This window comes from Ochotona princeps, chromosome 7, assembly GCF_030435755.1.
Source record: "Ochotona princeps isolate mOchPri1 chromosome 7, mOchPri1.hap1, whole genome shotgun sequence".
NCBI classification, from domain to species: Eukaryota; Metazoa; Chordata; class Mammalia; order Lagomorpha; family Ochotonidae; genus Ochotona; species Ochotona princeps.
The window spans coordinates 34,989,166-35,014,866 of NC_080838.1; positions in this window are offsets into that span (position 1 = coordinate 34,989,166).

Genomic DNA, 25,701 nt, shown 5'->3' on the forward strand with positions numbered 1-25,701 from the left:
ACCCTGCTCGACCCACACTGTTCTGGTGCTTGGATTTGCCAGTGGATGACGTGAACTGATTCAGCCTGGTCTGCCCCCGACCCATGCCAAATGTATGCCAGTGGGTAACTTTCCATGGCCTGTTCTGGGCTGTTTCCTATCATGATTCTTGTGCTTACCTGCCGGGTCTGTGTCCTGCCAGAGGAGTAGCCCAGACTCCTCCATCAGAACCTCTCCCAATGCCAGATTTTGCGCATACCAGAGGGTCCATGAGCCAGCCTTACTCAGTTCACCTCCTGTCCTAGCAGGAACAGTGGCTTTTCCTGACTGACCTTCAACCCAAACTGGTCCTTGCTGTTGGATGTTTCAGCCCAACCATGGCTCGTCCATACCCACATACGGCTCATACATGGCTCAGTAAGGGTTGAGACCTTGCCTAGTCCATCCCACATCTACCCCGGTCCTCCAGGACACCAGAGGGTGTTGGAGTCTGGCCCGGCTCGGTGCATCCAATCCCAGTCCACACTTGTGCCAAGTGAGACTACAACCATATCCTGATCAGAACGCAGCCCCCATTCCAGCCCAAGCGCCCCTTGGTGGAAACCTCAACCCAGCTAGGGCTGTCCCCTTAGCTCCCCAACTGGGCCTGTTCCCAGCCGTAGATCACGCACATGCCAGAGGTTGCTCTGACTCAGCTTGGCTCAGCCCCTCGCCTGTCCTGACCTCTGCCTTAAACACTGTGGCTTAGTGTCCCTGGCTCACACAGACCAGTAGGTGCAAGAGCCTAGCTTGGCATGACCTGTGCTCCATCCTGGTCTCTAGTTTTGCTTGTGGGCTAAGGTTTGCTCAGTCCTGCCTGGTCAACCCTGTTCCATGACCAATTGACACATTAGCCAGCTGTTGGAGCTACAATGCCTAGCTTGTCAGACCCTCAGGTCTGGACCACATGCTCACCAGCGGGAGCTATGACTCGCTAGGGGAGTTTCCCAAGTTCCTCCACTTAAGCCACACCCAGACCCAGTTCTCATACATACCAGAGGGTTTTAGGCCAGGTTCTGGCAAAGTCTGGCCTTCCATTTGGCCTTGTATGAGCTGGTAAACGTTGTAGCCCAGCTCACCCCAAACCCTATTCAGGATGCACATTTGGGTGCTGCTGGCTTGACCAGTCCAGACTGTTATCAGTTCCTTTACCTGTGATTGATGGCAGGCTCCTTGGTCACAACTAGCTTAGTTCATCACTACCCCAACTCTTTTTTTTTTTTAAGATTTATTCATTTTTATTGGAAAGCCGGATATACAGAGAGGAGGAGAGACAGACTGGAAGATCTTCCGTCCGATGATTCACTCCCCAAGTGAGCCGCAATGGCCGGTGCGCGCCGATCCAATGCCGGGAACCAGGAACCTCTTCCGGGTCTCCCACGCGGGTGCAGGGTCCCAAAGCTTTGGGCCGTCCTCAACTGCTTTCCCAGGCCACAAGCAGGGAGCTGGATGGGAAGTGGAGCTGCCGGGATTAGAACCGGTGCCCATATGGGATCCCGGTGCATTCAAGGTGAGGACTTTAGCCGCTAGGCCACGCCGACGGGCCCCACTACCCCAACTCTTGAGCTAACCAGTGGGGCTAGAATTTCCACAGGGTTTGGCCCACTCAACCCCCACAGAATCTACCACCAGATATGGTTCTTGAGTGCTAGTTAATGTAATGGCCCTGCTTAATGTGACCCTTCTCCTGATCCATCATCATGTCAGGTAACAGGATATGATTCTGCTGGACAAGCCCCAAGCCATAGCTTCTGCATGGACTGGTGTTTGGTGCTCAGCATTGTGCAGTGATTACAAGTTCTTCAAAGGAAGAGTTACTGTCACTGGGAATCTTTAGGATTGATTCACGTCCCAGAAGCACAGTGGGATCAACCTGGAGCTACCTAGGCAGCGATTCAAAGAACCAAAACCCCAGAGGTCCTGGTCGGGCAGCCAGCAGGCAGAGCCTGGCACCAAATAATGCACTGGCAGGCCCAGGAACAGCTCACCACATGCATGTGGTGGCTGGTGTCTGGGATTCAGGCATGAGATGCCCCATCCTCTGAGACCCACCAGCAGCCAGGAGGCAGCTAGAAGTTTAAACCCCCAGGCCCAAGGTTGTTCCCCTCCCAAATCCCATTCACCTCCCAATGAGGGAGGTGGGCCCCAGACCTGCCCAGTCACAGAGACGTCCCCTCTCGGTGTAGTCACCCCGAAGGAAGCAGTCCCCGGAACCCAGACAGGTCCAGGGACAGCTCACCACATGCACGTGGTGGCTGGTGTCTGGGATTCAGGCATAAGATGCCCTGTCCTCTGAGACCCACCAGGGGTATTCTTTACCAGCAGACTATCTGGCCTTGATGTACCAGATTTCAAGAGAGGAACAAGGAGTAAATGAATGAATGTGGGAAGATACAGTACGGAACTGTGAAAAATACAGGGGTTAAGATGCTGTCACTTTCCAAGCAAAGCAGAGCAGTCTAGATTAGCACTTCCACAGGACTGTTGGGAGAGCTAAGGGCTGGAAAGGTGTGATTATCAGTATGAACACTGCACTAAGCCAGATGTGGGTCAAGAGCTGCACCACTGCATATCATCTGAATACAAGAGAGAAGCATAGAGTTCAAGAAACAAAGAAAGAAACATTAGAGGCATCACAGTTATATTATAGATGGGGAAATCATAAAAAAAATTAATGGAAAATATGTATTATAAAAAAAAAAACAAAGCAAGGATTTAAAAAAATTGTCTTTTCTCCCTGGGTTTAAGTAAATCACTTCATGCTAAAAACCATAAGCAAAATAGAAGGGATATTTAACAACACATTCAGAACTATATATAGAAAACGAAAGGCCAGTATCATATTGAACATGGAAAGACAGGAAACTTTCCCACTGAGATCTGGAACTAGATTAGGATATCCACTTTTTCCACTGACATTCAACATAATATTGGAAGCACTGTCTAAAGTTATTAAGCAAGGCAAATACATTAAAGGAATTCAAACTAGAAATGAAGAATTAAAATTATTCTTGTTTGTAGGTGACATAGTTCTACAGATAGGAGAATCAAAAGACTCAATAAAGAGATTATTGGAACTCATAAGAGAATTTGGCAGGGTAGCAGGGTATAAAATTAATGAATATAAATAAATGGCACTATTACAAAAAAAACCCACTCCATGGCTGAGAAAATACTTCTAATACAATTCCCTATAGCAATTGCAGAAAGGCATCTTAAATACCTTGGAGTTAACTTAAGTAAAAATGTAAAAGACCTCAATGCTGAAAATTACAAAACAGCAAAACAAGAAAGAGGAGAACGTATTAACATATGGAGAAACTTACCATATTTCTTACCTCCTGCAGAGGTAAGAAGCAAGATCTCTCACCTTACACAAAAATCAGCTCTAAATGAATCAAGGACCTAAATCTGCACCCAGAAATCATCAAACTCTTAGAGAAAAGCATATGAAGTACTTTGCAACATATAGGCATTGATAAATCTTAGAAAAGTCATCAAAAGCACAGGCAGTCAAAGCCAAAATAACAAATGGAACTACATCAAACTAAGAATCCTCTGTGCAGCAAAGGAAATGATCAACAAAGCTAAGAGGCAGCGGACAGAATGGGAGAATAATCTTTGCACACTGCACAACAAGTACGGGACTAACATCCAGGATTTACAAAGAGCTTTACAAACTCAATGACAGCAAAGCATAACAAAACAAAAACCCTGTGAAGAAATGGATGAAGGAAATGAGAAGGCATTTTTCAGAAGAACAAATCCAAATAGCTAGCAGACATATGAAAAAAAAATGCCCAGTCTCCTTAGCTGCCAGGGAAATAGAAATGAAAACTATATTGATGTTCTAGCTAACTCCAGTGAGATTGGCTTCTATTTGGAAATCTTCTAACAACATCTGCTGAAAGGGGTGTGGGGAGAAATGTATACTACTTCACCGTTGGTGAAAGTGTAGACTGGTACAACCACCATGGAAGTCAGTATGTAAACTACAAAATAAATAGATACAATGGGTGAATAGTGTATATATATTCTCATGATGAACTGTATAATGAAGATTTACATACTGGGGAATGAAGACAGTTTATGGTATACATCTCTGCTCTTGAGAACAAGGAAGGATTCCAATGAAACTGTTAAATATACATTGACAATAGGATACTAGACTTTCTGTAATTGCCTATGCATACAATGTCATGATACATTTAAATAGCAGAATGTGGGATTTGTGACTGTTGCTGAAGAACTATACTGTTATATTATGTGGGGAAACCATGTGGTTTTGGGGTCTGAGAATAGTGGCTGTGGGAGTAATCTCTGTGCCTGTGGAACCGTACCATGAAAATTATCACTCTTACTTCTTTCCATTTCCCTGTTCATCTGTGAGCTAACATCACTTTAGTCTCCTACCACATATCTTGGATTACAGCTTTCTCTTATGCATTTACGTTGTTCATTAGTTTTTAAAGCTATTTAGGTACTGGGCCCGGCGGCGTGGCCTAGCTGCTAAAGTCCTCGCCTTGAAAGCCCCGGGATCCCATATGGGCACCGGTTCTAATCGCGGCAGCTCCACTTCCCATCCAGCTTCCCTGCTTGTGGCCTGGAAAAGCAGTCGAGGATGGCCCAAAGCTTTGGGACTCTGCACCCGCGTGGGAGATCCAGAAGAAGCTTCAGACTCCTGGCTTCGGATTGGCTCAACTCCAGCTGTTGCGGATGCTTGGGGAGTGAACCATCAGATGGAAGATCTTCCTCTCTGTCTCTCTTCCTCTCTGTATATCCACCTTTCCAATAAAAACAAATAAATCTTAAAAAAAGGAGAAAAACAAAAAAACCAAAAGCTTGCATATATTAGAGTCCTAGCATACTGAGTCAGAATGAGTTCAGTTTATTAGTTTTATGGATCTCTATTACAAAGAGAAAATCTATAGTTTATGTAATCTTCAAAGTATCAGACAGGAGCAGGATTTAGATGAGAGGGAGTTCAGGTACTGTGGTGAAGAGAATGAAGAAGCACTTAGTTATGCAGTAACACAGTTTGCATTATGGCACAGTGGGTAAAGCTGCCACTGTTTGTGTCTGGCATGCCACATGGGCACCCATTTGTGTCCTGGCCACTTTGCTTCTGATCTAGCTCCCTGCTAGTACATCTGGGAAAGCAGAGGGGGATGGCTCAAGTGTTACATCATAGCAAGTAGATAGACGTTGATTTTTTTTTCTAAGAAAGCATTTATGCTGAGAGCAACATTCATATTATTACATGTCTGACATTAAATATTCTAAGACTGTCATTTTCCTGCATTCAGTTTTTTAAAGTGGATCCATTTTGGGAAGAAGAGGAGTGGATGTCTAGCTTTTTTGGGAAGGCTAGAGCTTTTTCCTAATAGTTTCTTCTTTGTTTCAAAAGTTAAAATAATAAATTCTTTTTTTGCTTTTATGAAAATGTAGATGATAATGTTTATTGTTGCCTATTATTCTAGAGTTATCGTCTCAGCATTAGAAGAGGCAAATCTATGTCCATTTTTCCTGCAATTTACCATTTGCAAACATGATGAAGTATACATATTCCACTGGCCAAACTTCAAACGATTTGTTGAATGTTCTGAGTGCTCTTTCCTTCCCTTTATGTGTTTTCTACATAAATCAAAATGGCAGATATAAAACAATTCTCTACATTCTGTAGTATCTTAGTGGGCCTGCGGTCTCTATATCATATCTGGTTGTATTTAGCCACCTGGTTTCCGGTGGCTAGGTGGTCAGAGGTATTTTGCATGGTAGGATTGGTTCATACCTGTTCTAAATTAAAGAGCATAATTTTTCCTGTCCTTTAAGTACTATTTCCCTCCCTCACTCTTCTGCCTCCCTTCCTTCCTTCCTTCCTACTTTCCTTCCTTTCTTTTTTCTTCCCTCTCTCACTCTTTCCCTAAGATAAATTCTTATGCTTTCATTTGAATACATTCCTACTTAGGTATTGTTTCTTTTCCAGCTGAGGCATTACTAGACTTCTAGCAGCCAACGTTTTTGTAATTATAGAATAGTTGATGAAGTTTTCATTTTGAGTAATTCTATGACAAGTGACTTTAAAAATCTAGTATAAAGCTATCGAAAATTTAGCAATGCTATAGCTTACACAAATTTGCTCAATTCCATCTTAGATTGACTAGCTATTAGGCACATTACTGAATCACTGATTTGCAGTTTAAAAAATGTCTCAGGAATTAATGTGATAACAGAGCCACTGAGATGCTTGCATATGATTGTGGGCTTGAATAGAGTTCTCTGCTTTCAGTCCCAATCCTGATGGAGTTGGGTTGTCTGTATCTATGCCAGTAGAGACTTCTGAGTGGTGTACAAAGGAGGCCTGTTCCAGGTACCTCCTTTCATCTAATCTGGGGGTCACAGAACACAGCAATGGAGGCAAAACTGCATAAGGAAGTATCAATACTATACCAAGATTGTGCCACACCAAGGATATTCAGCTATTGATGCCACTGAAAATTCCATGGCATCTAGTGATTGAAGAGCATGTGAATCTGCAAACTCCAGACATAAGGAGAATTAGTTTGAATTAGGGACCCCGTGTCTCCTGAATCTCACTGTTGTTTGTTCAGTTATCTTGCAGTCAGAAACTCACCTTGGAAGCTATGCACAATTTGTGTGAAGTGTATTAAGCTAATGACAAAATTAGCAGAAAGCATGTTATGAACCTTTATACACCGTATATCCAGTTTGTCTTTAAATTTAGCAGTAATTATAGAATAGGCAAATTAAAATACAATTTTCTCTAAGGGAGTCACAATTACTAAGTAAGTGGTTACTTTTAAGGGATAGTTTTTTTTCTTGCTACAAAGACAATCATCTCTAATTTGTCATAGCAGTACTCAGTTTCTGAGAATTTCCCAGGGTAAATAATGTTATATGGAATCGGCATTAAACTTGCAAGTGTTACTACCAAATATTGGTATATCAATCATCTGTTTGAAAGAGTCTGTTACATTAGGTAGCTAATGAACTAGGAACAGGCAAAGACCTTTCTAAGCAATAGAGCAATCATTAGATCACCACTATTAACTTAAAGGTTAATATTAAAGGTGATACCACTTAATTGCAGATATTTTAGTATTTTACACAAACACACCATTACAGAAGTGGGATTTGTGCCAATGTGCAATTAATGTTTCATGTTTTCAGAGCTTTGAAGTCTAAATGCTTTCTGGACCTTACAATTTTTATTTTAAAAATCGGTGCATTTTTTTTAAAAAGCAGTTCCTGCGCTAGGTGATCTCTTACAATATTTCCAGTTCCCTAACTAAGATGTCTATCTGGCACTACTAAAATTATTCTTTTTCTCTTGGTAAGACTATGAGTGTTCTTAAAAGTAAGTGATCACCCTGAGAGATAGCATCAATTTCTTCTTAAATAAACTTCCCGGCAACCAAAATTTACATTTTGTTGGTAAATTTGCCGGGAAGGCAATTTTGTTGTTTATATGATGTCATAGTTCCCATTTCTCCTCATCCATAGCTTATTACACAATGTAGCTTGGAGTTGTTTGTACGTGGTGCCAGAACCAGCGGGGTATTGTTGTGCAGGGCTAATACTTCCAATCTCTCTGCCAGACTTTGGAAATCAATGTTCATTTCACCTCACACCTCCCCTCCCCCCAGTACTGCTCAACAAACACCAATGCCAGGAGAGAGGACCTCTTTTAATTCCTTAATACAGGCCGCAGTTCTCTTTGATTTATAGAAGACTGGTAGTCTATTTATAAAATATGTATCTGCAGATGCAGTTTATGAGAAACTTGGCTTTGGGGACACATTAATTCTAACTGCAGATGCAACTTTCATGTTTTATAATATAACCCTGACAGCTGTAATTTCAGATTAAAGATTTTTCATTCACATTCCCATCCTGATTGCTCTGCACGGTCCTTATATTACCTTATTGTCAATAGCAAGTGTTCACCCTATTGGGAGTCATTTAATAACCAGCTGCCATTTAAAGTGTGGACAGAACATTTGTCTCAGACAGACCATCCCAAGAAGAGTTCCTCAACATACGGAGCTGGGACCTCTTCAAGAAAAACAACAGCTGGGCTTCACCATTGTCCTGACTTTTCCCTTTTTGTGGTGGCTAGTTAAAATAAACACGGACACTCTTGGTGAATTTTCTGAATGCATTTGTGAGTTTGTTATTTTAGTAACCAAATCGTTCCCTTTATCAGCCGTTCATCCCAAACCTTTCTCCCAACCTGGCCTCCATCCACTTTACTACTCAGGCTTTCTCTATTTTCAGATTTCTCTAAATAACTCTTAAAGTCACTTACATTGGTCACTTACAATGCAGCAATGTGAAGAGATCACAAAATGCTTACCTTTCTTTTTTTTTTTTTTGGAAGTGAATATGCTGCATTTTACAGGTAATTTTCTACTTGTTTATAATCGGGTTGTCATTAGGAATAATATTCATTATGATAATAATGCAGTCTTCCAGAAATCTAATTACAAATACTGGTCTGTGTATAAAATCTTTGAGATACACAGTTGATATATGAAAATGCATTCATGTCTGGTGATATTTTTATTTAGTGTTTCACTTTAAATTGCCTTAACCTGACAGCTGGGGATTAGCTTCTGCAGCAAGCAGCAGTAAAAGGAAATAAAACTGAAAAGTAAAAGAAGGCTTAAAAAAATGGACTTCTTCATGGCTAATTAAACCAGAATACAAATCCATCATTGGCAATAGGTAATGAATTTATTATGCTTGTAAGCTTACAGTACCCTGTAGTGTTTGCTATACACTAAAATTACAATTCCCATCAGCTTATAGGGTCATCGTTTACTTTATTTATCATATTGATCTGAGACTCTTGGGCAAGGAATGGAAAGAAGGCTGCTCATCCCTGGAAGTGTGTGGAGTTAGAAATCTCCACTAACAACCTGGTTACTTCCTCCTAGTAAAGTAAGTTTTTTTTTTCCTTTCCCATTTCATTTCACCTAATAGGAAAGTGCTTCACTCCCAAATCCACAGAAAAATGTAAGCCTGGCTAGTGGTGGCAAGTGGAGGATGCCACATGGAGAAACCAGGTAATGGACTTTGCAACTATTTACATCACATTCACATGCTTGCTTGATTTAGTGTCAATCGAGAGTTACGCTTAGGAGGTATGAATAGTTATTTGGTTAGAATGGCAGATGCATGTCACAGAACCAAAATCTTAAGTGAAGATTGAAATACTTGTTTTATAATTATTTTCTTAATATGTGGTTTTGCACTATAGTCACTTACTACTTAAGTTATTTCCTGGGGAGGTTTTAGAGTCAGACATAGTTTTCACATACTAACAGATTTTTTCTTCTTCATAAATATCATACACATATAATAAAAGTCATTTAGACTTTTGCACTGGCTCTTGCTTTTTGCACTGAGACAATATAATAGAGACAATATAATAGAGCATAACATTTAAAAAATTAAAATTAATTGAATTTGTAAGTACTTCTCCAGACAGATATAAATAATTAAAATCTTTGCAAAGTGAAGACCATGTACCCTTTCACAGTGGTAAGGTAAAATCTAAGACAGTGAACAACAAGAACCCTGTGAGTGAAAATAAAACTTGAGATGTGATCATCTTCACTTGGAAGAATAAAACTACTGATCTTTTTAATTTGCTCTCTTGCCATTGTGGGCTTTGCAGACTAGATCTTGTAAGTAAATACTAATCTTTCTCAGGAGCTAGTGCCATAAAGATCACCAAAGTGGTTGAACTCTCCACCGCATGAAGGATTCAGCTCTCTCCCCTCCCATTCAGTTTGGTGACCTTGGCCAGGGTGCCCTTGGATGTCTGAGCGCACCTCATCTATTAGCCACTCTCAGAGTGACAGAGCATCCTCCAAAGCTTGGCCCAGCTCTCCCGTGCACTGTCCTTGGAGGACAGCAATAAAGAATTAGGCCAGCTGCAGCTACTGCAAGAGCTGAGGCCTGAAACATCTGCATTTCAAGTACAGCTTGAGATGAATAATAAATCGAGATGTGTCTGCCTAAAGTTGGGAAAGAGGTCCCATGACTAATCATGTCTATAAGCGCTCTGATTTAGAAAAAAAAATGAGGCATCTTCATTTTCTGTCTCTGCACTTCAGTGCTTATGGTTAAACACAATTGAGAAAGTTGTTGTTTTAAGAAAGGCCACAAACAATGTACCTTTGATTTTTTTTCTTGTTTTATTAACAAGAAAAAAGTAACACAATTCAGCATTTGAATATCGAAACTAGAGAGTATTCAGCACAGAAACATGTTATAAAAAGGCAGATTTACAACATCTGAATGAAATTGAAAAATTCCAAAAAGCCAGGCCTTTGGAGTGCTGGCTGCCTCACTATTTACTATAAACAAAGTAGGAGAGTTCTGGTAGCTAATGGGGGTGCTGATTGGCGTTTACTCATCCCAGCAGGATCTGGTTTCTGATAATCCAGAACTCCTGTGTAGGCTGGTGCTGCACTGGCAGAGCCCACTCAGAGGTGAGAGAGCAGCTTGTAAGCTGCTTGTGGCTAGGTTGAGCCCAAGGACTTTGTTTATTTAGAATTCCTCCCAGTCCTCTAGGACCCTGGCAAGGGCTGCAGAAGTCAAATTCCCCAAGAAGTATCTGGCTGGTGAAAGACTAAATAAGAAAGTCTACAACATTCTTTAAAGGAGCCAGGGGCATTTTATCTAATATTTATTGCTTTCCCTCATCCAGTAGCATTTTTGGTAGGAAATAATTTAATCTTAAGTTATTTCAAACTCTATGTAAGCCAGGGGCATTATTAATCTTTGCTTTCATTGTAAAATTTTCAGAAAAAAAAAGATAACCTAAACTATGAGTGAATGACATTTTAACTTTTTTTTTTGCTTTCATAGCTCTTTTAAGATTCAAAAATGTTAAACCTTTTTAAGATTTCAAAGCAGAGATGAGGACTGTTCGACAAACCCTGTCACAGCAATTGGAGCTTAGTTATACTTAAGATCCCAACAGTAAACTGGTGGGTGTCCTGGATAAGAAATGCAACATCTGGATGCTTAACCCAATAGCAATTCCAAATTTTTGTGATCTGACAGCCGTCGATGATGTGATTTCCATCTCAGAGCTATGAAGATAGCTTCTGCAATAATGGTTTTGCACAACTCAGCAACACTACACTTAAGTCACAGAAAGCAAGAACACCTAACAACGATTGGATCTTGTCAGAGTCATTTCCTCTCTGCCTCCAGTTGAAGTACCACGACTTTACATTCTACACCAAAAGAAATAAGATACTGCTTTCTATTTATTAAATCAGACTTGCTGAGGATTGTATTTTGGTTGAAGAATAAGATTTGTAAACACACTGATTTGTAACAATTTTGGTAGCTGTAGTGCATATATTTTAAGTTTTTTGTGGTTTGAAGAATGATGCCTTGTATTCTTTATGATTTAGTTGTTATATTTTTATTTATTACTAATCTTTAGTGAACTTTAAAATATTATTTATTTTGCATAAACTTTTTAAAAATGTTTAAAATCTAAATGATGGTACATAAACAATAAAGCAAAGCTATCTCAATATGTTCCTAATTCTTTACCTCAGAATGACATTTTTTGACATTAAATATGAATTATCTTCAAAAAAGTTTAATGAGAAAGTGATTAAATTTTTGCACTAAAATTAACATATCTTTAGATTGCATTTTCCACTATTTTTTTTAAGTATCCTTGCTTGGCCAATGTTATTTTTTGTTTTTTGATTTTTGGGATTGACAAAAATAGGCAAATGTGATTCATTAATTTTAAACACTGATTTGCGGACAGTTTAAGCAAATATACATCTATGAAGAAGTATTTAGTGAATAACTGTGGCAAACCTAAAGCTATGAGAGATAGCATGAAAAGTAGGAACATAGGATATTCTGAATTTACCCCAAGGGATTATAATCACACAAAGTGGACATGATACAAAAAAAATTGGACAACACAGATAATACCCTAGTGTATATTAGTTGATGTATTTGAGCTGATAAGTGAGATGGAAATTTAGTGATGAGAAAAGGCTAAAGGAGAAGTAGTTGGAAGAAGAAAGCATCAAAATGAATCCTAAAAACAGGCCTGAAAATCGTTGGCGAATCAGCGAGAGCCAGTATATGCAGTATGCGATAGGAAGATCAACAAGGGGAGCTAGCCTAAGGAGAGGGACTATTTTTTAATATTTCTTTTTTTTTCTTTCTTTCCTTTTTGTTTTTTGAAGAAGCAGATTTACAGAGAGTAGGAGAGACAGAGAGGAAAATTCTCCATCTGTTGGTTTACTCCACAAGTGGCTGCAACAAACGGAACTAAGCTGATCTGAAGCCAGGAGCCAGGAGCTTCTTCTGGATCTCCCACATGGGTACAGGGTCCCAAGGTTTTGGGCCATCCTGTATGGTTTTCCCAGGCCATAAACAGGGAGCTGGATGGGAAGCGGGCTGCTGGGATACGAACAGGCACTCGTATGGGTTCCTGGCGCTTTGCAAGGGGAGGATTTAGCTGCTGGGTCATCATATGGAACCCAAGAACAAATAGTTTTAAGGAAAACCAATTCAATATTTAGAACAACTGAAATTCAGAAATGGGATTTTGAATCTTGGTAGGCAAGGATGAGACATGGATAGCTCCGAAGAGCTGGTGCACAGAGTGCTTTAGTACAAATGGCCAGTGGTCTCTGGTTGCATCCATTTGGCTTTGTGAAATAAGCCAGACCAAAGAAAATACATGTTTTCTCTGATTTGTGGTAACTAATGCATGGAGTACAAACATTTTGGAGCAACTTTGACATCATCTTGTGATTCGATTATTGTTTGTAACCTTTGTCTATATTATTGAAGAGCAGTGGTCTTTCTGTTTTTAACTTGTAGAACTCTTTAGAACACTCATCTGTGATTTTAAAGTAAATTGAAAGTATGTCATTAAAAAATAAAGAAAGTCTGAGGGAGGCAAGTATTATTACATTATCAGAATTTTATCTATGAATTTTGTGAAATATGCATATATTAATACATTTAAAAGCGTAAAAGTGGTCAATGATGATGACAAAAATGTCAAATGTAAAAATTAATTTTTCTGTATCATTGATTATGTACTTCAAAAAGCAGTAATTTGTTATTACTTATTCTTTTATGTTTTTTCTTTTGGGCAGGCTGTCTAATAATATTTATAAACCAAAACATTATTCTCTTTAAAAGTTTTATATTTATTTTACATGACTGCTATTCATGTACTAATGAATAATGTGTATTTATTGTTACCATAAGAAAACAAGCATTTGTTCTGAAAAGATTACTTCATAAGTAAAATTTATGCATTCATTTGTTCATCCTTTGAGTATTAAGTGCCCACATATGCCAGAAATCATTAAATTCTCAGAGCTAATAAGCTCAACATATCTTAATTACATTTATGTTGAGCAGAGAAAAGGATGATACTCTTACTAATTATGATTCAAAGTAATGGTTAAACACTGGAATGGTGGTAAAAATTCAAAACTATCTCCAAGTGTAACAGGATATTTTGTAATGTCCAATATGTTATGAGCAGTGTGAAGTAAGTGGGAACTGTCTGTTACATGCCACCATGTCCCAAAAGACAAATGCAGGTGTTTCTGGATACATGGTTCGTTTGGGCTCTTCTTCTCTAAGCAATTACTCAAGTATCAAATATTTTCCACTTTATGATGCTGGCATGCCCCAGTTGCTTCTGAGGGAAAAACAGGAATTAGAGAAAGATACACCAGATGCTTAAACACATTTGCCTAAGAGACACATCACATCAATTGATAAGCATGAGTCCAGTGGTTAGAAATTACAAGCTGGGCTGAAAAGTCAATTATCCTCTTAAACTACACCATGGGAGGCTAGGGAGTTTTATGCATGGCAGGCACTCGCAATTTCAGAGTGAATGAAAGTCAGACTCCTGGCTTCAAATCTCTATTGAGAAATATTATTCTCCTAAAAAATTTTAAACTTATTTTATACTACTGAAATCTATGTACTGTTGAGCTTTTGACACATTCTCTTGTTTCCGCCATGATAGCATAGTGGTTAAAATCATTGCCTTGAAAACTCCAGGATCCCATATGGGCACTGCTTCTAATCCCGGCAGCCCCACTTCCCCATCCAGCTCCCTGCTTGTGGCCTGGAAAAGCAGTTGAGGATGGTCCAAAGCCTTGGGACCCTGTACCTGCGTGGAAGACCCAGAAGAAGCTCCTGGCTCCTGGCTTTGGATTGGCTCAGCTCCAGCTGGTGTGGCCACTTGGGGAGTGAACCATCAGACAGAAGATCTTCCTCTCTGTCTCGCCTCTCTGTATATCTGCCTTTCCAATAAAAAGAAATAAATTTATCTTTAAAAAACAACATTCTCATAAAATATAATAAAGTTAAAATTATATAAAATTCTACATTGAAGGAACAGTACTATGCCATATAGTAGGCTTCAGTTTGTGGCGTGGGCATCCTATATGGACACTGATTTAAGGTCTAGCTTCTCCACTTCTAATCCATTCCATGCTATTGGCCTAAAAGGTAGTGGAGGATGGGCCTAGCGCTGCAACCACATGGGAGTCAGGGAAGAAGTTCTGAAAACAGTCCTAGTTCTGGTCTTTGTGGCCTTTTGGGAAGTGAAGGTGTGGATGACAATCTCTCTCTTTTTATGTCTCTTCCTCTCTCTCTGTAACTCTGCCTTTCAAATAAAAATAAATAAACCTTTAAAAAAATACAGTGAAATATTACCACTAATACCTCAGTATACAGTTATCTTATTTGCTTAAATATTCATTACTTCTGATATTCCAAAAATAATATTATATGATGCCCCTTTAAAACTTGAGTGTACAATCAAGGTTTTTCTGTGACATGTCAATAGTCACTCATAATAGCAATTTAAATGGCTATACTGGGCCCGGCAGCATGGCCTAGCGGCTAAAGTCCTCGCCTTGAATGCTCCGGGATCCCATATGGGCACCGGTTCTAATCCCGGCAGCTCCACTTCCCATCCAGCTCCCTGCTTGTGGCCTGGGAAGGCAGTTGAGGACGGCCCAATGCATTGGGACCCTGCACCCGCTTGGGGGACCTGGAAGAGGTTCCTGGTTCCCGGCATTGGATTGATGCGCACCAGCCGTTGCGGCTCACTTCGGGAGTGAATCATCGGACGGAAGATCTTCCTCTCTGTCTCTCCTCTCTGTATATCTGACTTTGTAATAAAAAAAAATAAATCTTAAAAAAAAAATGGCTATACTGCGTAATGTGATAGTGAAACACCATGTCCATCTTCCCAGTGTCACATTACTGGATCTTAGGTGATTTTCAAGTTTTTCCATAACAACTGTGATTATACAACCATTTTTATTTACATCTTTGTGTGAACATAAGGTTAATTCATTAAGTTATAGTGGTAGCAAAATTGTTTATGACATTTAGGGCTTAAATACAAACACACTAGCAACTGAGTTTTTAAAAAGCAGGTTAATAGAATTTTTGCCATGTGTAATTCGCACTGCTAAGATTCAGCTAAAATGAGAAGTTATATAAATCTGCTACTGTTATTCAGTACAAGCTAAGAATCCAAGCTAGACTATGTCTAAATCTTATTGTAGAAATGAAATGTTTTGGTTTTAGGGAGCAGTAAGAAGTTAGTTGGGAGTGCATACTTGATTCAAATCAATTAAACTTTTAAAAAATGCTGTGCACTTGGTAGAGCTTTATGAACTGAAGGAATAATGTTTCTATGAGAGGCAAAACGAAAATTCATAACCAGCTTCCTTACTCCAGTTGATAGGGTGAACAACCATTGTGTGAGGGCTTGTTTCAAATTGTCATAGAGGAAGCAGGCAGATACTGGGTTAAGCTCATCACAGTTATTCGCAGAACATCTAAGCGTGTTTTCTAATGCTGTTGCCTGCTGAGCTAGTTATTTCTACTCCTCTACTTTCTTGATACTTTAATACTTGCAGTCATTCATACGAAAGGGTTGGTAAACAAGTGTAACTTCAAGAAAGTTTTCATTCCAGTGATGTTCCTAGATAAACTCTTTTCTTTCATTTTTTTAATGATAAAATAACAATGCCTGATACCAAAATAAGGCCCAACACTTAAAAGAACTGTTGCTAGTATAGTCCTCGGTTTTCATGATCTGACCAGGCTAATGTCAAGGAAGCAAGGAAAAATATCAGTGAAGAGAGTCAGGGGATGGTGCCAGACACCTTTTGATCTGCACTGATTTGTAATGGAAATCCCAAGATCTTTTATAGATAATGAAGAGGGCTAAACATGTCTTTTGTAAGATATTCAATCTTTCTCAAATCATTCGGGAAACTGAATAAGGGAAAAAATAAGAAGGAGGAAAGAAGGACAAATTGTGGGTTAGTGATGATCTAAAAGAAACCATTTTTATATGATTTACATGTCTGATTTGCATATTATTTTAATGACTAGATCTACTCTGCTTCAAACATTTACATTAACTCCATCTGGCAGCTTGCTGTCTCTTTCATTCTATTTTGCACAATTAGTGTTCTAAATTGTTCATTTTCTACCCATGTTTATCCTGTCCTTTATTTAGAAAATAAAGCTTACTTGTTATTCAGTATTAATTTTGTTCCAGGTAGGTGCAAACTATTTTATAGACTATTCATCTCACTTCTACCTAAATGTGTGATCTTCACTATGTCATTAAAATTGTTGCTATTGCTATTAGTAATGGGTTATGAAAATAAAGGGTTATATCACGGATATTCCTGAAATTCTATTTTGATATGTAGATCCTCTTGAATCTATTTGACATGTTTTTATCTGGACACAAAAACTATTGGTTTGCCATTTCCAAACTCTGCTCTTTCTTTTTTAAAAGAAAATTATAATGACCAGTGTTTTGTTCTTAATAACAAAGAAATATGAAATATATCACCCATTTACATATGTAAATAGCATAATGTACATTATATATTATACTTGGTGGTTGTAATCAGGTTTTTACCAAAACTATTTTCCTCTGTCTCCTTTCAGCTGAGCCCTCCTTCTCATGAAAGTTTTCCTTCTCCCATGTAGAAAATTTGGCTATAAAAGATGTGCATGCAAATGTCCACAGGTGTTGGGCCTGTGGCATGATGCTCAGCATGCAAATGAACAACACAGGAGCTTAGTAAACCGTACATGCATCTGCAAATAATTGCCCATGGATACTGATAGTCTACCGGTAGATTGTTTAGGCCCTGTGTGTATGCTGCTTTTAACTTGCTCCATATACCAAGCAGAGAGTCCAGCATCTTATTGTCCAGATAAGTTCAACGGTTTCTTGGGGAGACCATCTCTGGTCTGAAGATAGAGCTGGCAGAATATCATCCCAATATATTAAAAGCCCCAACACAAGATCAACAACAATTTACAACATTATGGAATTAATTGACATGGTATTGAGTAACCAATATGTTAAAAAAAAATGCAGGTTCTTAACCACATCCTATGACTACTTCATTGACATTTCAATTTTAGTTTATATATAGAACTGATTGCTATACACCTTAAAATGGCTATAGGGTACTATTCAGCTGTCTCGTGTCTAGTTTCATTTTAGTATTTAGCAGTTTACAGTGTTGAAACATAATTTTGCTGAACTTGGCAGCTTTTAGGATAGTCTAAACTGGCTTATAACTCTAACAAGGCATATGTCAACAGTTGAGGTGCAGAACGGTTTTAGGAGGGTGTGCAGAGAAATCTTCAATACCCTAATGAGGAGTAACTAATCTTTGTATTCTACCTACAGCATGATACATTTTGCTTAGGTTTTAAGAGCAGCAAAAACATCAGATTTGCTTTAAAAAATTAGCAATCATGCTTTATTTTATTGGCCAATGGGAAATGATAATTCATTTTGCTAATCCTTTGGCCCTGTCTAACAATTAGTGCACTGTGATGTAGACAGATTATATGTGATATATTTTGTTTTAATTTCATTTTAATCCTTCAGAATGTGTCAATACAAAATGATACAACAACATTAAAGGATAAAATTTCCATCAGGAAGACTGAAAGCAACATCCTATCATGGGAGCATGGGGTGCTCATATTTCTATCCAAGTTTCATTCCTGATTATTAAATATGACATGCTCTTCTCCTTTACACTCACTGCCAATAGTGCTTTCTTAGGTTAGGCCTTCATTTTTGACAGTAAAGTCTTAACTACTTGCCTTCATTCCAGTCTTGCTTCTTTTAAAACCATACAAAATATTTTCAGAAGTTTCTTCTAGATTGAAAATCTTAGTATCTCTTTTACTTTTTGTTTTCATAAATGGCTCAATATAGCCTTAAGGATGCCCCATAAAATAGGATGTTGAGGAATGATTTGTAGTAGTTCTATTAAAAAAGCATTTTCCATTCAAATATATTGGGAAGTTTCTTGGAATTAAATGGATTTATTTATTCCAAGACTATGTAGAGCCTTTGGTAGTCCAAGGTTTAATATTCTAAGTAATTGGGAACTACCAGGAGAGGTAAAGAGAAAAATGCCCTGACAAATGTATCCATGGCATCCTTTTCTGTGAAGTTCTTGGAGCCCAGATGTTTGAGACCACCATTGTGGGAAATAGGTACCACAATGCCCTTTTTTAAAAAAAAAAAATCTTAAAAGAAAAAAAAAAAGAAAGTATAACAGTTTGGACTTAAAGGAATAAAGTTCAGAACAAAAATAACTTTTGTGGTCAAAAATACTTACACGAAGAAAACAGACAGGAAAAGATAGTGGCAGGCTGAAGCCACTGCCTTTCAATTCGATTTTTTTAAAGATTTATTTATTTTTATTGCAAAGTCAGATATACAGAGAGGAAGAGTGACAGAGACAGGAAGATCTTCAGTCCAATGATTCACTCTCCAAGTGACAGCAACGGCTGGTGCTGTGCTGATCCGAAGCCAGGAGCCAGGAACTTCCTCCAGGTTTCCCACATGGGTGCAGGGTCCCAAGGCTTTGGGCCGTCCTCAACTGCTTTCCCAGGCCACTAGAATAACACTGGATGGGAAGTGGAGCTGCCTGTATTAGAACCGGCACCCATATAGGATTCCAGCGCATTCAAGGTGAGGACTTTTAGCCACTAGACAACCATGGCGGACCCAAGCCACTGCCTTTCAAAATGAGCACATAGAGGACAGATACTGGCACTGAAAACTAGTGAGATTCATCACTGAATGTAGGAAATAGGTCTTCATCAAGACACTGGCGAAGTTTTCTCAAGCTAATTTCTGAGTTTATATGCAAAATTGTTGTGGTGTGCCTGCCACCTGCCATTCCACCTTTACGTGAAAGCGCTGACTGCAGTCTCCCTGGACCATGCATCTCCACTGCATGTTTGATAAGTAGGCAGCAAAAAACAAAAATCCGTCCCTTTAGTTTTCAGGTTTTCAAGCTGAGAAAGGTATGTAAGAGAAGTCTCAATGGCATAAAAACGAAATGCTCTTTAAGTCTGATTCCATAATACGATGACACTCTTGGTGACCTTGTGAGGACCTTTTTCAAGTGTAAAGAAATAAACTACTTGTAGCCGAAGATGAAAGATATTCTTGAATTAGTGTCCATATTCTTCAACAAGAGATACTCATCCTGATCTATAAATCTGGGTTGGCAATGAACTACTTAATAACCAGAATGTGATGGGAACTGAGGTTAGATTAGTTTCAGTTCTAAAACTTAGCAACAGACAATATTCTTGGTTTTTATGTCCTATGGAAGAGCAACAAGCCATGGTCCTGGGGTGCCAAGGAGAAGAAGGGCTTGACTGTACAAGCTCTGAGAAAGACTTTATCATTTTAATATCTATCATCTCATTTGATTACTTCCAAGCTGCTAGCAAAGCTGTTATCTGGATGCAACTCTTTGAAGGACTCTAAAGTACCTCCTTTAATTTGAACATACTTTAGTTACTAAAATCATGAAGACACTTACTTACCAATCCTCCCTCCAACCTGCTGCTAAGTCTTATATTAGTGGATTAATGTCAATGTTTGATATGTTAAGAGTGGAAACTTGATCCAATTTTGTTGCCTGCGTGTAGGCCATTGGGAAGTTTTTGGATATTTGGAGCTATGGTGTCCATAGGTAGTTCTTGTGAGATAGATAATTCATTATGTAAGCCAAGGCAAGTCTAGATGAACTTTCTTTGATTTCTGCCTTTCCATGTTTGTTCTTCAGCACATGGTCTCACCCTTAATAGAAGTAAAACCAATGGAATCATATGACTTCAAATCATGAACTAAAACAAAATTGTTTCTCAGATATTTGATGTAATGTTGGAGTATACCGCTGAACCCAACAGAAAAGTTAATCACCTGAGCCCAGTAAACCTACAGGACCAAGATGGAATTTAAACATTTTTTGTGCTTTAAGCCACAGAGTTTGGGTGAAGATTTTTATGCACCAGAAAGAACAAGAGCAGCTGGGAAAACTTCTAGACTTAAGTGGTAGGCTTAAGTTAATCCAGGTCCCTAGGTAATGAAAATGAAACTACTAATTCTATAGAAGAGGGCAAGTCCAATGTAGCTAGACACAAAAGATGATAATTTCATGTGTATCATCATCTATATTAGATAACTCAAATGAGAAAAAGAGCAGTTGTTTCGTTGAGTCTTATACAACTACCTCTGTTTTCTTTAACACACATTACAGAAACATCAGAGCTGGATGGCTTTTGTATGAACAAAAGGTAAGTTCCTGATCATTTCAATTAAAATGTTGTTATGAAAATTAATAATTAAACTAAGAATGTAAGGAAAGAATTAACAGAAGACAAAAATGGAAGAATCTTTACTGGTCATGGGCTGAAAGAACCAATATTATCAAAATGTTTGTACTACCCAAAACAACTTACAAATTCAATGCAATCCCAGTTAAATTTCAATGACATTCTACTCGAATCTAGAAAAAATTATACTAAAATTCATATTTTGGAAATATAAGAGACCCAATATGGCTAAACCAACACTAAAAATTGAGAACATAGCCAGAGACAGCGCAATACCAAATTTCCGGACTTACTACAAGGCAGTAATGATCAAAAGAGTCTGGTACCGGCACAACAATAGACACATAGAGCAATGGAATGAAATAGAAACTCTAGAAATCAATTTGCATGTCCATAATCAACTCATCTTTGACAAATGAGCTAACTCATTCTATGGAGAGAGGATTATCTTTTTAATAAATAATCTGGTAAAATTGGATTTCCAGATGTGGAAGTATGAAATAAGATTCCTCTACACTTTATGTAAAAATCAACTCAAAATGAATTGAGGATCTGAATCTACAATAAAGTACTATAATGTTACTAGAGGAAAATATCATGAAAACTCTGTAAGACATTGGTATCTACTAAGATTCTTGGAAAACATGCCAATAAAAACAAAAATAGGTAAATGGGATGACATCAAGCTAAGAATCTTCTGCACAGCAAAGAAAGAAAAATTAAGAGACTGCAGACACAATGGGAGAAAATATTCGCAAGCTATGCCACTAACAATTTAGGTTTAACATCTAGGATATCTAAAGAGTTGAAAAAAAAAACCTAACAAAAAAAGCAAACAATTCAGTCAAGAAGTGGGTGAAGAACATCTACAGAAATGACATTTTTCAAAGCATGGGATTCTAATGGTCAGCACACATATGAAAAACAGTCAAATATTACATCTTTCCCCTGATTTGTGGTAACTGATATGCAAAGCACAAAAAAGTAATCTGTATGAATGAAATTAATATTTTTAGATTGATCACTGCTTACAACCTTTGTGGATACTCTTAAGGACCTGTGAGTTTTTGTATGAATGATGTGCTGAATTCTTTGCCTGATGGAGTGCTAAGCCTGTGAATATAAAGTAAACAAAGTATGTAATTGTAAAACTTAAAAAAAAAAAAAAAAAGAAACAGTGGCAGAGGAGTGGGGGGCATAGATGGGAGGAAGGGAAAGTGGGAAGTGCCACTAAATCTTTATATATGAAATGCATGAAATTTGTTCCCTTTACATAAATGTAGTTTTTTTTTAAAAGAAGGAATGGAAATATTGATGGATATATTAAAGATTATTTGTTCTGTTTGGGGGTGGGAAGGAGAAAGAGAGAGAGAGAAAGAGAGACAATGAAAATACAGAGAGGTCTAAACCAGGATATCCATCCTAGTCTCTTACACAGGTGGGAAGGACTTAGGCATTTGAGCCGTCTCTTACTGCCTTCTCAGGCACATTAGCATTTTAGCGGGAAGCTGGATTGTAAGTGGAAGAGCACTCTGATATAAGATGCCTGTATCACAAAGGGTGGCTTAGCCTATTCTGTTGTGACATTGATTCTGCAATATGGTTTTCTTAGTCTCTGAATATAGTTGTAATTTAGAAGTCTGGTACGAGAATTGCTTCCAGGTCTTTAAGACTTCCTCTGAAACATTTCCACTGGCATTTAGCCAAAGAACAACTAGAAATCCACGTCTTTGCGGTAGTTTATAGGTCAGAAATGTGCTGTGCTAGTGGGAATAAGCATTTGCTCAGATAAACACAGTTCCAGATGTAGGAAGTAGAAAGCCTCTCTCCTATCTTACTCTTTGGTAGCAGTGGGAGAATTGCGTACTTAAGAATTGATTTTATTTATTGTCACACAAAATTTCAGTTTTTAGAAGTATGTTATCTTTATTTAAGGCTTCAACAATTGATAAACCCTGGAGGACTGGCACATATGCCATTCTTCGTTTCAAAGCATCCATTGGAGGGAGAGCAAGTGTCTTTCCATTTACGTGGGTAGGTTTATGGTAGTATCAGTTCTGGTATAGGCATTTTTTAAATTAGTTTTTGATTGATGAAAGCTATCATGAGTTTCGCATGCTTTTACACTGAGGCATTGCTAAGCGATGGACAAAAGTAAGGCCAGAGAGGTGGGTGACAAACTTCTGGTAACACTTGAAGTGAGCAGTGATAAGAGAATGAGAGAGAAGATCGGTGACTTGCATCTTTGCCATAGTGCCTAGCTTTTCGTTCATCTTGTTATTCTGTAAATTTTTGGGAAACAACTCCATCTTAGTCGATTTTGGTTCTGTAATACAGACAAGAAAGTGTCCAGTGTTTCATAAAGTAGTTTTAAAAGAGTGGCAGTAGATTTCAGTGGGTAAAAACCTAAATCCTGGAGTTAGGCTGCCTGAATTCAAATCCCCGCTCCACTAAGATCCACCTGAGACCTTGCATCAGTTACTTAATATGTCTGGGAGCTTTGTTTATTGTCTGTAAAGTGGTAATTATGAATTTATCTCCTGGAGTTGCAATTTTGATAAATAAATAAATTGATATATACAATATGCTTAGGCAATAGTTTGGCATAACGCAAGCACTATAACATGCTATCTAGTTTTACTATTCGCACAAAGTAGACATGCTTAAAATCAGAGTTTATTTTTGATAAATAGAAGCACAATGCCAAGATTGAGTTGAAATGCCAATGATTGAAATGGTTTTCCTACATTTTTCTTTTAAGAGGTTGGCACTATTGACTTATAAGTATGGCAGATGGGAGGGAGGGGAGCCTAGCCTCTGATCTGGGACCTCCACCACACCCAGACCAAGCCCTCTGGCCACTCGGCGATGATCTCTGGGGACCTGGGGGTGTGGGCCTATAAGTGGTCTGCTGGATGGCACAGGTGGGGTGTGTAGGAAACTGAGGGTTCTTGTCCAGATGAAAAAATACTTTTGAAGGACTTCTATAGACATTGCCACTGTTCTAGCAGATAAGCAAAGGTGCTGAGACTGAGTTGTTCTGAGTAAGGAATGGGAGAACCTTTAAGGGTCAGGCCAAAGAACCAACTCACCTGGGAGCACTGAGCTGAGGAAGTTAACATCTACCATCAATGAATACTACTCGCAGGCACACACTGAGGTTGGGATAGGAGCTTTCATGGCAGGGCTCAACAAAGGTGTTTACTAATGAGAGTCAGAGCAGAGAATGGGTAATGTGTGGCTGGACCATGACACTAAGCAACATGTGAGTGAATTAATACTGAACGCAGAATTTGCAGGGAACATATTTGTGCTTAGTCCTATAGAACAACAATCTCTATTGGCATGTGCAAAAGCTGTGGCTGAGAACAGGCCTGGTTGGTGAGCTAAGGGGACATCCCGGCTGTGTTGGTGAGTGTGAGAGTCAGAATGGAGGTAGTGGCCTAGGCTGGACATGGCTGCAGTCTCCCTCAGCATGTGTGTAGAATGTGTTTGGCAAGCATCAGACTAGGCTAGACTGCAGCTTCCACTGGCACAAATGAGAGCCAGCATGGGTGTAGAACAGGCTGAGCTAGGTCCTGGCTCTTGCTGAGCTACGTGAAAGCTGTGTGGGTGTGTACCAGGTATGGCTGAAATGTAGTAGAAAATAGAATTGAAATGGGTGTGGGCTGGTCGACAAGACCTCTGTTCCCACCATGACAAGATATGGACAAATCTACCTGGGCCAACAACCCTCTGGTGTGTGCATCATCTGCCATTGGGAGCAGACATGATAGAAGATTTGGGAAACTCTTTTTGTCAGAATGCAGTGCTTGCAGATGACTGCAAAAACCAAGGCAAAGAGCAACCCAGACCAAGCCAAGTTACAACACCTACCGGCAAACATGTGGGCCAGGTCTGGGGGTGGGCCAGGTTAGGTAAGTTCATAATATCCACTGGCAGATCTGAGAACCAGGACAGGGTACAAGGATAAGGCCACAACAACAGCCAATTTACATCAGAGCTGGCACTGGCAGCTGGCTGGGCCTGGCTAGCCTATAGCACCTACCATCAAGAGCAGGAATTGGAGGCAGGCTGGGCTGAGCCAGACTGCAGCACCTGCTGATGAAGTTTGAGGTGAGGAAAGCCATGACATTTAGGGGAAGTGGGTGCTAGATCCGAGTCCAGGGGGTGGGTGTTCTGGTACGGCCCAGGTTACTTGGCCCAGGTCCTTGGCTTGCCTGAGTGATGGGTGCCAGGTCCATGAGCCTGGGTGTTAGGGGTGCTGGTGGGCTTGGGTCACCTGGCCCTAGTCCTTGGCACTCCTAGGTGGTGATCTCCATGTGTGGTGGGAAGAGGCAGTGGAGTTTGGGTTCCCTGCCCTGGGTCCTTGCCCCTCCCCTGCAAAGTGGGTGCTGGTTTGGGGACACCCAGAGTTAGGGGATCCAGCTGGGTTGGGGTTGCCTAGCATAGGCCCTTGGACCACCTAAGCTCTGGATGCTGGTTCCGTGAGCCCCGGGAGTGGGGGTCTGGTGGGGCCCAGATCAACTGCTCGGGTCCTTGGCCCACCTGCAAGAACTGGTTTCTCTCAGTGGAAAAGCCGTAGTAGTGGACATTGACCCAGATCCACATGGAGGGCATGGCTGCACATTAAGCCCTGCAGGAGACATCTGTACCATTCCAGAGGAAGAAGGACAGACCTAATTGGACAACTACCCTGGCCAAACAGTGCCAGCAAATATTTGGGCGATTGGAGACTCTGAGGTGACTATGTCAGCTAAAGGACACTGAAAGGGTTCCCTCATCCTTGGTTTGGTGAGATCGACAACATTTCAGAACTATAAAAACCACCTGGGCAGAATCCTCGGAGTGTGCGCCACATTGGGACCCTGACTTGATATCAGGTGGTGGTTCTCCATCCCTGGGTCCTGGAGT